The following is a 13,149-nucleotide window of genomic DNA, read 5'->3' on the forward strand; positions in this document are numbered from 1 at the left end:
CCCTGCCCATATAAACCCTGCCCACATAAACCCCTCCCACATAAGCCCTGCCTACACAAGCTCCACACAAAACTCCACACACATAAACCCCTCCCACACAAGCTCCACCCACATAAACCCCCACCCACACAAGCCCCACCCACACAAGCCCCACCCACACACACACCCCGCCCACACAAGCCCCTCCCACACACACCCCACCCACACAAGCCCCCCACCGAAGCCCCGCCCACACAAGCCCCACCCCCTCATCCCCCCTGTGCGCCCCACCTTTGACCCACCACCTCCCTCATCCCACCCCCACCCTTCCCCACACACACACATGGGGAGGGGAGGGATGGGATGAGGGGGTGATGGGTCATTGGGGGAGCGCACCTACCCCCCCCCCTACCCCCCCAACCCCCCCCTTTACATCTCTTTTATTCTTTTCTTGTAATTCAGAATCAAGTAATTGTAAACAAAACAAATATAATTTATTAATATTGAAAATATTAAATATTCATTTGCGAGAATGTACAATCTTTCCCAGCAATCTTCTTCAGATGCCTTGTGATTTCGAAACTCAGACACCATATTCTGTTTTGAAACAAAAAGTGGATAATAATTAGGTTCTATAAAGATAATTACATGGTAATATGAATAAGCCTCGTTGACCACTGAATTAACACACCAGGAGCCTGTCATCCTTTCAAGGTCAATAAAATGAATTCCAGTGTACTGACAAAACCACGTCCAAACTAATGATGCAACCAACATAAGGCGACATTCTAAAGAGAGAGTGATATTAATAATAATTCAGAAATATTTACCTCCAGAAAATCATGTGTTGTATGAGTGATATTAATAATAATTCAGAAATATTTACCTCCAGAAAATCATGTGTTGTACAAGATTGCTTCAACAGCTGATGTTGTGCGATAGTGCTGAAAAAAAAAAAAATAATAAGTCAAGGGTATAGATGAAGAGACAGACAGGGAAAGCAACACACACACACACACACACGCACACACACACACACATACACACACACATAGACACACACACACGTGCCTCACCATTGGTTTAATTCATTCGAGATCAGAGACCAGTCATTATAAATCATTGGCCTCTTCAATAAGAGCAGAGAGAGGTAGGTAGAAAGACAGACAGAGAGAGAGGCACACACACGTGTCTCACCATTGGTTTAATTCCTTCGAGATGAGAGGACGTGATAAGACTTCATGCCACTCATTGAAAATGTCTTTCAATTCTCTTCTAAAATCATTGATCTCTTCAATAAGAGTATTAATTTCATGAACCACGTCGTGATATGTGAACTCAATTTCTTCCAATGCCCTGTCAGGGAAAAAATATATATATATATATATCAGAATTATCATGATTTAATTAATAATCATTTGCTTCATCGTTCAAAGAGAAAAGCATACACAAACTTACCAACTCTGTAGTGGGCTGTTGGCTTCATCGGAAGAAATATCGTCCATGCCTCAGTTGTAAAAATGAAAATCCCGTCTGGCAGAAACTTTGTCTGGCGAACCGCTTATAAAGCAACGATGAGGAGATTGCTTAATCATTGGGTGTGGGCACAGGAAATGACAAGCTTCTCTTAATGATCTCATCTGGCCACCGCCCGAGTTGCAAATCGTTTTTGGACATAAACCACGCCATAAAAGTTTTGATTCAAATGTTTTCAGTTCGTGTTCTGAGATAAAATATAAACACGAGACCTTGTCTCACAGAATAGTTCCTATTTTTTCACAGCATGACAGTCCAAAACCACTTCCTCATTCACACAGCACGACCGTGTCAAAAAAAACACTTCCTCATTTTCACGGCATGAACTGAAAACATTTGAAACAAAACTTTTTTTCTGGCATGGTTTATGTACAAAAATGATTTGCAACTCGGGCGGTGGCCAGATGAGATCATTAAGAGAAGTTTATCATTTCGTAATGGCACAAAAGGGGTATCTTAAAAAATATAAAGATTCAAATGTTTTGTTTTTTAATATTTTAGATGGGGATTATTGTGCAAAGATAATTAAACTATTGAAGGAATTTGAGAATGAACAAATGTTTATAGGTTCAATGAGTGAGCTAAACAATATGCATTGGTTATTTGATAAAGAGTGCCCCGAGGCTTAGACGTTTCAGATATTTCTTTCGAATCACCTTTAACAAATCTTTATCTTGTTGTATGGGTTATTTGAATAGAGAGCCCCTAGGTTAAAAGGGGAAATAAAAAAATGACCGTTTTTACAGCCATTTTTCCCTGCTGTGCAGGGGTTTGGCTTTTTCTTGAGGCAATGTTTTATGGCCGGATGCCCTTCCTGACACCAACCCTGGTCGCCTCTTACGACACACAGGGATATGGTACACCTATTCTAACCGGGGCATACACCGGGACCAGTACACTGGCACTCATTTCGCCGACCTTGGAAGGATGGCAGGCTGAGTCAACCCCCTGGTGTTAATTCAGCAGCCAACGGGATTTGAACTCAGGACCCTGGGATCCCAAGCCGCCACCCTAACAACTAAGCCAACACCAGGCTCCAGGTTAAAAGGGGAGACAAATAAATATACCTTGGGCTAAAAAGGGGATTTATTTTTTCAGGGGAAAAAAAGAAAAATTTCATGGCTGAAAATCCCCCATTCATTTACATGGGGAAAAGTGAGCCAGAACCAGTATTCTTACCCTACTTATATCATACTGTTTGAAACCGGCCTATCTATCCTCACCTTACTCAACTATATCATACTGTTTGAAACCGGCCTATCTATCCTCACCTTACTCAACTATATCATACTGTTTGAAACCGGCCTATCTATCCTCACCTTACTCAACGATATCATACTGTTTGAAACGGGCCTATCTATCCTCACCTTACTCAACTATATCATACTGTTTGAAACCGGCCTATCTATCCTCACCTTACTCAACGACATCATACTGTTTGAAACCGGCCCATCTATCCTCACCTTACTCAACTATATCATACTGTTTGAAACTGGCCCATCTATCCTCACCTTACTCAACGACATCATACTGTTTGAAACCGGCCTACCTATCCTCATCTTACTCAACTATATCATACTGTTTGAAACCAGCCTATCTGTCCTCACCTTACTCAACTATATCATACGGTTTGCAGATTGGGCTTGATTAGTGGTATCCCCTCCAGGCCAATTGTTGATGGCCGGACGTATGCAGGCAGGGACGGCTGGACACACAGAGGCAGGGACGGCTGGACGCAGGCATGCCGAGACTGAGCTCCTTATATTTTATAGATTGTGTTAAGTTTTGATCACCACCTCTGAGGAAGGACATCTGAGGATCGATCCAGGGCCAAGCTAGCTCGACTAAGCTATGACAAGCAACTGAAAGAGAAGGACATTTTACATGATGAAGAAGGCGATTGTGAGGGGATCTAATGTAGATGTTTAAGATAATGAAGGGTGGAGCTGGAATACGCGCAGAATAATAGTTCATCAGGATGGGCACTGACAGGCCAAGCAGGTACAGTTTAAGAGTAAAAAAAAACAAAAGAACAAAATAAAAGAGAGAAGCATAAGGTTGATAGTAAGGCAGAGGTCATTCACTTAAAGAGTGGTGAATACATGGAATGGTCTTCCTGTAAAGGTAGTGACAGTAGTGAGTGGAAAATTTTTAAATTAAATTGGATATGTATCTGGTAGTAGTAGGGATGGGGGAGTACTAAGATTTTGGCATGATTGCACAGGCTTGATGGGCCGAGTGGCCTCTCCTGCATTGATGTTCCTTTTATTTCCCTTGTAAATCTGCAATTCCCCGAAACTCACACATTCCTCAACCAACTCAACCCCACAAAAGACTGTGGTAAATTATTTGGAATTTCATTGCTTACAAATACTTCATTTACTTTCAGCACTTGCTACTTGAACGTTTTATTAATTAAAACATTAAATTTTTTTACAACTTTCTGCACAGGGACATGATGCGGGGTGATTAGTGTGGTATTAAATGTGCTTGACATGCCAGAGAACACCAAATGTGCTTGACAGAAGGTTAATTAAAAGTGGAATTTTATCATAAATCTTAAACTGGAAGTGCAATTTTAATAAAATGCACAAACCATGTATCGCGTCTGAATAAAATGAATTGCACCATTCGTGTTTGCATAATGCAAATGAAGGCGACTTGCTCAGCATAGAATGAGCTTTATTTGGTTGTTTCCCATTGCTGAATCCCACAGCTCAAGTTATTTGGGACAACCATTGCATAGAGAAATGGCACATAGATAAAGTATATATCTCGACATATATATATATATATATATATATATATATATATATATATATATATATATATATATATATATATATATCGACACATATTTACATATACAATTATACATACATATATATATATATATATATATATATATATATATATATATATATATATATATATATATATATATATATATACATATATACATATATACGTATATATACACATGTATATATGTACATACATAATCGTGGGTGTGCTTACACATTGTGTAAGCATACAAACCATGTTTCCCCATTGTTTCAGGTTGCTCACCTGCATTAGATTTTTCATTTATTTTCTTTCATTTATTCATATTTTCATTTACGGTTGCTTTCCGACAGTTCTGTGATTTTTCTTGGTGTATCAGCCTCGATGACCACAGCGCACAAAATTATCGTGCTTCCCCATTGTCTCGGGTCACTCACCTGCAAATTTTCATTTTGTTTATTTATTTATTTTTTCCATTTATGGATGTTTTCCGATGATTGTGAAGTTTTGCAGTGTAATGGATTCTATGTCCATCAGCACACAAAATTTCAGCTTTCTACATCACCCAGAAGGGACCGATCTGTAAAATCAGTCAGTGAGTCAACGAGTGAGTCTGTCAGTGGTTTGAAAGAGCTTTATATATTAGATACATACTACATCCAGTACCTTCAGACAATATTCCTGATTTAAAATGGATTACATTAAAATTTTTGTCACCAATCTATACAAAATACCCCATTATGACAAAGTGAAAACATGTTTTCATAAATTTTTGCAAATTTATTGAAAATGAAATACAGAAATATCAAATTTACATAAGTATTCAACCTCCTGAGTCAATTCTTGGTGGGAGCACCGTTGGCATCGATTACAGCTTCGAGTCTTCTTGGGTATGACTGTATTAGCTTTGCACATCTGGATTTGGGGATTTTCTCCTATTCTTCCTTGCAGATTTGCTCAAGCTCTGTCAAGTTGGATGGGGAGTATCAGTGAACAGCAATCTTCAAGTCTTTCCACAGATTCTCTGTGGAATTTGAGTCGGAGCTTTGGATGGGACACTCGAGGACTTTCACGTTCTTGTTATGAAGCCATTACAGTGTTGCTTTGGCTGAATGCTTGGAGTCATTATCTTGCCAAAACGAAGTTTTTGCAAGATATTTGAGTCAGCTTGTATGTTTTTTTTGTTTGTTTGTTTGTTTGTTTGTCTGTAATCACGTATAAAAAATTCTGCAGAGCACTGTTATCATTGGAAATTTTTGTAACTTCGCATATCAGAGGCCTATAGAGGTCCCTTTCAGTGCACAAAATTTTCAAGGTCAAGGTCAAAGGTCAAGGTCACTTTGTCGCAAATCAGGGGAGTCGACGAAACCCTTATTTTTTGAGTAATTTTGATCGGATCGTCTTCAAACTTCATGGGAATATAGTTCATGGTCTGGCGCTCAGCTGATTAATTGTTGGTGGCGATTGGCCTTGACCTTCATTTGTTTTTTTTTTTGGTCTGTCATCACGTATAAATCACTCTGCAGAGCACAGTTATCATTGGAAATTTTTGTAACTTCGCATATCAGAAGCCTATAGAGGTCCCTTTCAGCGCATAAAATTTTGAAGGTCAAGGTCAAAGGTCAAGGTCACTTTGTCGCAAATCAGGGGAGTCGATGAAACCCCTATTTTTTGAGTAATTTTGATCGGATCGTCTTCAAACTTCATGGGAATATAGTTCATGGTCTGTCGCTCAGCTGATTAATTTTTGGTGGTGATTGGCCTTGACCTTCATGGATAGCGTCTGAGGTCAAACATATTTGACCCCAAGGTCAAATTTTCAAGTTTTAGGAACCATATCGTGAAGTACCTCAAATTGAACACCTCGATGAGTGCTTTCTAGATATGTCAAGCTTGAGACATTATGATGTCATTTGGTGACATTATGAGGCAAACGCATATTTTTCATGGTTACTCTGTAGAACGATTCTCATCGGAATCTCTCGTAGGCAGGTATTCCTCAAGGAGTCACTCCTGGTGGATAGCAGCTCTGTTCAACTCAGTGTGACCTTAAAGAAGTCACATGTGGTCACCTTTTGGCAAGATACGGGTCACCCTGCGGGTGACATTGGTTTTTTTTTTATTGTCCTGTTAGAATGTTCATCTTCGGCACAGTCTCAGGTCTTTTACACTCTGAAGCAGGTTCTCCTCAAGGATTTGCCTGTATTTGACTCGATTCATTGTTACCTCTCTCCTTATAAGTCTCCCAGTTCCTGCTGCTGTAAAGCATCCCCACAGCATGATGCTGCCACCACCATGCTTCATTGTGGGGATGGTGTTAGATGGATGATGAGTTGTGCTCGCTTTCCACCAGACATAGTGCTTTGCATTCAGGCCAAATAGTTAAATTTTCATCGCATTAGACAACAGATTATTTTGCCTCATGCTCTCAATGTCTTTCTGCAAACTCCAAGCATGCTGTCATGTGCCTTTTTCTCAAGAGTGTCTTCCATCTGGCCACTCTCCCATAAAGCCTTGATTTGTGAAGTGCTGCAGTGACATTTGTCCTTCCAGCAGGTTCTCCCATCTCAGCTAAAGGCCCGGTCACACCTTGACGTTTTAGCCAGCGATGGCAACGTATTAAAATGTATGTAAAACGCTGGCTTACGTTGAACTTTTGATGTTTTTTTTTAAAGATTCAGACGTATTCATAGCGACTTGGTCTTATGTATAACGCATTGGTAACGGACAGAGAACGTTTCGTTGTGTTATAGATAACTTATACCAACGAATGCTGAACCTGTTGTCGGCCTACACAACCGATGCCCAACGATAGTCTAACTTAGGCATAGCGCGTTGCACGCATTGCCGACGATGTCGTGACGTAGCCTATTAAAAGGCTGACGCACAACGATTCGAATCATAACTGCCGTAGAAATGGAAGTGTCAACATCGCGGTCACACCTTGGCGATCTTGCCAGCGTATGCCGACCTAAGAAAAATGTGTCTAAAACGTTGGGGCACGTCAAGTACGGTATGAGTAAGTTTGGTATACGTGAGTACAACGCTAAAGTACGCTATCATACGTCGTAGTAAGTAGAGTACTTCAAGAAATTTTAAACATGTTCAAAATTTTACGACGTACTTGGCGTACGACACGTTCCGCATGCGATGGGGATAAGTTTTACACACGATATGTGGACGCTTACACACGTCCACAAAGGCTACTTATAAGCTACTCACAAGTCGAAACACGTCGCGGTAATGTCTTTTTTACGCGAAACTTATTTCTAACTTATGTTTGACGTGCTTTGAACCAATTCTTTACGTAGTCCCAACACACATCGACGTATGTAGACGTATTCCAATGACGTCTTCCGGTCGACAAAAAAAATAAATGAACGTGTTTCTAGCTTACAACTGCCATATAAAGACGTGTTCCCAGCGGTTTTGGGAATTGGTATATAAAAATGCTGCTCATAAAAGGGGAACCCAACAGTGTTTTCGAGTTCCTTTTTGAGTCGATGTCCATGTCAGCAGTAACAGTATCAGTAACAGTATCAGTATCAGTATTAGTATTAGTATTAGTAGTAGTTTGTTCATGTTGGCAGTAGTAGGTGAGTGTGAGGGGGAGGGTGTGGGTTATGATGGATCGTCCTTGCGTCCGCGTGTCCACGGGTAGGAGACATCTTTTCACCATTGTTCGAAGTTCTTCGCAGCTAATTTTTTATGGGGCTTTTTCAACAATGAGCTATAGCTTGTTTTTACGATTTAGGTCTATTCATAACGGGTTGGACAAATGCACAATGAACTAATAATGTGCATAGAGCGCTTTGATTACTTATAGATACGATATACCAACGAATAATTATCGTGAAGCCGGCGTTCACAAACTATGCCCAACGATAGCCTAACTTATCCATATCGTGCGGCAGTTTATCTTTGCCGGTGACGTAGGGTTTGCTATTCATAGGCTGCCACTCAACGATTTAAATGGCTGCATCTCCACTATTGAAAGTAGACGCTTGCGCTCAACAATTGGATTTTTTTTACACTCAACGACTTTTAAACGGTACCACTCAGCTATTTTCATTGTTTACAATGAATGATTTAAATTGCTGTCACTCGCCTTTGTTTTTTGACGCTGGGGTTTGGAAATTTGAAGCGTTTCTTCTGAACGTGTTAAAACGCTCAAACTCGACTATTTTAAATAGACGCTGCCGATGGACAATTGGAATCAAAGACAAGCTAGACATCGGAGTGTGAACATCCTCGTCATGCCGAAGAAAAGTTTGAAGAATGCTGCAAATAAGTGTCCTGGCCGTGGCCGTGGACGCTGACGCAAGGACGATCCATTATACCGACGTCTTTCAGCCTATGAGTAACTTAAAATTTAACGTCTGTCGATGTGTGGCAACGATCGCGTAACGTGCCAACAACACATTAATCATAGGTTAGAAATAAGTTTCGGGTACGCTAAACATTACCTCGGCGTGTCTCAACTTATGATTAACTTACAAGTAGCATGTGTTGACGTCTGTCAACGATCGCAGACCGTGCATACAACCTGTGGCCAGCGTAGCGGAATGTGTGAGTCATACGCCGGCATACGTCGTGAAATTTCAAGCATGAAGAAATTTGAGGACAACCAAAAAGTACAACGTTTAAAGCCAGCGTACAACGACGTATGGCAGTGTTTTTCAGCGTGCTCTCAATGTTATCAAAACTTACCCATAACGTATTCAACGTGTGCCAGCGTTTTAGAAAAAAAATTCAAAAATCGGCATACGTTGGCTAAAACGTCAAGATGTGACCGGGCCTTAAGGAACTCTGTAGTTCTCTGAGAGTGGTCATTGGGTTCTTGGTCACCTCTCGGACCAAGGTCCTTCTTGTCCGTTTGCTCAGTTTGGTCAGATGGTCAGCTCGAGGAAGAGTCTGGGTAGTTCCCTATTCTCTACATTTCCTAATCATGGAGCTCACTGTGCTCTTGGGAACTTTCAACACTCTAGAAATTGTTTTATACCCTTCCCCAGATCTCTGCTTCCTCACCATTCTATCTCAGAGTTCTACGGACAGATCCTTGGACTTCATGGTAGAGTTTCTGCTCTGACATGCACTGTCAACTGTGGGACCTTATACAGAAAGGTGTTTTTTTCTAAATCATTTCCAATCAATTGAATTGGCCCCAGGTGGAATCCAATCAAGTTGAAGAGACATCTCAAGGATGATCAAAGGAGATTAGATGAACCGGAGCTCAATTTAAGGTGTCATTGCAAAGGGATTGAATCATTATTGATGCAAGACATTTCAATTTCCCTTTTTAAGTTTATAAAAATTAAAAAAAAATTCTCTTCTTTGACATGTTGGGGAATTATATGAAGATGAATGACGAATGTTTTAGAAATCTAATCCATTTAAAATTCAGACTAACACAACAAAATGTGAAAAAGTCAAGGGGTGAGAACACTTTCTGCAGATACTGCAAAATACAGTGCCGATAGAAATTCTCCACCTCCTTACAAAATTTTCACCTTTTGTTGCCCTTGAGCCTGGAATTAAAATGCATTAAATCAGACTTTGTCCACCTTCATTCACACATCATAACCCACAACTTCCAAGTGAAAAACAAATTCTACAAATTTCAGAAAATTTATTAAAAATACAAGCTAGAATATCTTGGTTTTTTGTCCAAATTAGGTGAGTTGATTTAGTTGTTAGAGTTTAGTTGATTCGGTGAGATCTGATTGGCTATTCCCTCCATTCACAGGTGAGAGATGTGGGTGGGTCTTTCTTTATTTTTTATATATTGACTGTTTTTGACATTTGCATGTGGTACATGCTTGGGAGTCTCATTGGTATGCATTGCAGTCTGCGCTGTCACTGATGAATTGCCAATAAGCGATGAAACTGGTCCGGCAGCTGAGGGGGTGTGTCGCATTGGGATTCTCATTTGTGTACTATGTGTGAACGTCTTATTGCTGTGGATGAACACTGGAAAGGGTTTGTTGCAGCAAAGCGCTTACCTTGTGTCGGCCTTCTTGGTTGCTTTTCACAGCAGTTTCTGCTAGAGGAGCATGGGAGGTGTCAATATGTTTATATAATCAGAGCCACATGAGTTTAGTTGATTCGTTGAGAGCTCACTGGCTATTCCCTCAATTCTTAGGTGAGAGATGTGGGTGGGTCTTTCATATGTATGTATATGTATATATATATATATATATATATATATATATATATATATATATATATATATATATATATATATATATATATATATATATATATATATATATATATATACATATATATATATATATATACCTGGTGTTGGCGCAGTGGTTCGGGCAGCGGCTTGGGATCCAAGAGGTCCTGAGTTCAAGCCCCGTTGGGCCACTGAATTAATACACCAGGGGGTTGACTCAGCCTGTCATCCTTCCGAGGTCGGCGAAATGAGTACCAGTATACTGGGCCAGTGTATACCCCGGTTAAAATAGGTGTACCTTATCCCTGTGTCGTAAGAGGCGACCAGGGTTGCATCAGGAAGGGCATCCGGCGTAAAACATGTGCCAAATCACTATGCAGATCATACGGATGATCTGCTGTGGCGACCCCTAACGGGAGCAGCCGAAAGAAGAAGAAAATATATATATATATATATATATATATATATATATATATATATATATATATATATATATATATATATATATATATATATACAAGCCGGAAGGCGGCGATGGGTCGCCGAGCATGGAAACTATAGGATATAGAGCAAAATGGATGTCAAATAGCGGATAGGGAATCACCTCAGGATTATGCATATCAAATCTCATCCAGTTCCATCTTCTGATAACTACTCGGTATCCATTTGAATGAAAAGTACTGAAAATGCGGTTTGAAATCGGAAATCCCCAAAGTTCGAGGGGTTGCTGTGGGTGAACAAAGATCTAAATCGAAAATCCGGCTCGATCGTTTGTGCACAATGTATTCCAGACAATTAGTGTGAATTTTCATGACCATAACCCTAGGAGGAGTAGCATTTGGCACGAAGGCACCTCCAGCTCTCGCATATTATCGATTTTTGCACTAATTGACCTTTGACCCCTGACTTTAGCGAAATTGGTGAATATGTCCTGAGGCAAAGTTGTAGAACTCACTGAGTACCATGAACCTGCAAAGTTTCATTCGTCTCGATGCACTCACCTGGTCGCTAGGGGGCCTTCAATTTTTGTGCATACCCTAATTGTAGGGGGCGCTGCAGGTAAAGTATTCCATATATCTCAAAACCCGGAATATATTTGATAGAGCATCACCTGTAGATCATTCGTGCCAAATTTCATAACTCTACGTGGGATAATGGCTTTCGGAATTGATTTCGCGTGAACGGTACGGATTTTGAAGGTTTTTCAGGTGTTTCTAGGGAACCAAAGTGTCCCGAGCAACCATCACAATTTCCAAAGCACAAGGTCATAAGATGTACCTACCACCTGAGTTTGGTCAAAATCTGCCCACGTTTACCACCAATTATGCTGATTACAAACGAACAAACATCCAAACAAACAGACAGAATTACTGACAATAAGGGTCACCTATTTCGGCGACCCAATATATATACATATATATATATATATATATATATATATTTAATGCATGTGTGGGAAAACTACATGCATCCTCTGATGAATCATACCAGTGCTTTGCCACCTGAGATATCAATATTATATATATCCAGTATATGAAAATGATTTGAATGTGTGAAAAGAAAAACCATTACTGCCCATGTCTGCAAAGCATCACTTTGGTCTGCGAGAGTAAATGGCACTTGCCAGTCCCGCCCTGCACAGTGTGTTTACCGTTTTAACATATTTGGTTTTACATGGAGACATTGTCAAGCCATCACTCAAGCGCTCTTCAGCCTTAGGGAATCTATGCACGTTGGCAAGTCAAACCCACATTGCCTTCATGCCAAAGTGCTCTCGTGCAGAGCAAAACACAATGCAGGATTTCTGTCATGGATGGCATAAACATTTTAAATCGGGGTTTAAAAAGATTATTTATGCTGCTTTATTAAATCGCTGAGCAGTTTCAAAGCTTCCATAAGTTGCTTGACAATGCAGTATGCCTTCTTTTTTTGGCTATTCAAGAATAATTTTTTCAAGAAAATGACGGGTATTATTATATTTCCCATTGGGCCATTTTAAAAGTATGTGAACATGGCCTAAACATTTTCAGCAGGTCGTTACACATATCAAAACATTACATCATTGTTGAAATATGACTATAAAACCACGATAATAAACAGCCCATGCACTGAAAAATGCTCAAGCAGGTGAGCAATGAGAAAATGCAAGTGCAGTACTACCTTGTAGACAGAAGAATAGACTCTGGGCCATAAAAGCCTAATTTTACAAATAAATATTACATGTGTCAAACTATATTTCCAAATGACAAAGTACGCAATGTTAAGGGATAAAAATGTTTTTGGTGTACAATACATGCCAAGCAATAATTGTGGGCTATGCATTCATCAGACTTCATCTCCAAAGACAAAGATAAATACAACATTCACAAAACCTCAGCAAAATCTCAAAAATAACTGCAAGAGTTCAGTTGACAAAAATGCCATTTTTATAAGTGCTGGTGGAGGCGGAGCAATTACCTACGTAGGAGAGAATAGGACCACCAGGTCGTAGGACGATTCAACAAGAAAGTAACTATGACACTGCGAACTTGCCCTTCTGCAAAACTACAAGATGAGACAGAAAAGAGTGTGTGAAACCGACAGCAAGAGTCATCAAAAATGGTAATGTTGGGAAAATAAAAGTGTGGTAAAGCTTTGATATAGCTGCACTTGCATGCTTCCATCGTCAC

At 40.0% G+C, this 13,149-nt stretch overlaps 1 long non-coding RNA gene across 1 annotated transcript; it reads right to left on the reverse strand.

Moving 5' to 3' along the window:
• Positions 1–403: 403 nt before the first annotated feature.
• On the reverse strand, positions 404–1,981 carry LOC147032701 (uncharacterized). Its single transcript, XR_015052155.1, has 3 exons — positions 1,177–1,981; positions 866–923; positions 404–576 (listed from the first exon to the last, which is right to left on the reverse strand). It is a non-coding gene; the product is annotated as an uncharacterized LOC147032701 (long non-coding RNA).
• Positions 1,982–13,149: the final 11,168 nt, after the last annotated feature.

This window comes from Eptatretus burgeri, chromosome 2, assembly GCF_056783735.1.
Source record: "Eptatretus burgeri isolate ZD-2024b chromosome 2, Ebu_testis_v1, whole genome shotgun sequence".
NCBI classification, from domain to species: Eukaryota; Metazoa; Chordata; class Myxini; order Myxiniformes; family Myxinidae; genus Eptatretus; species Eptatretus burgeri.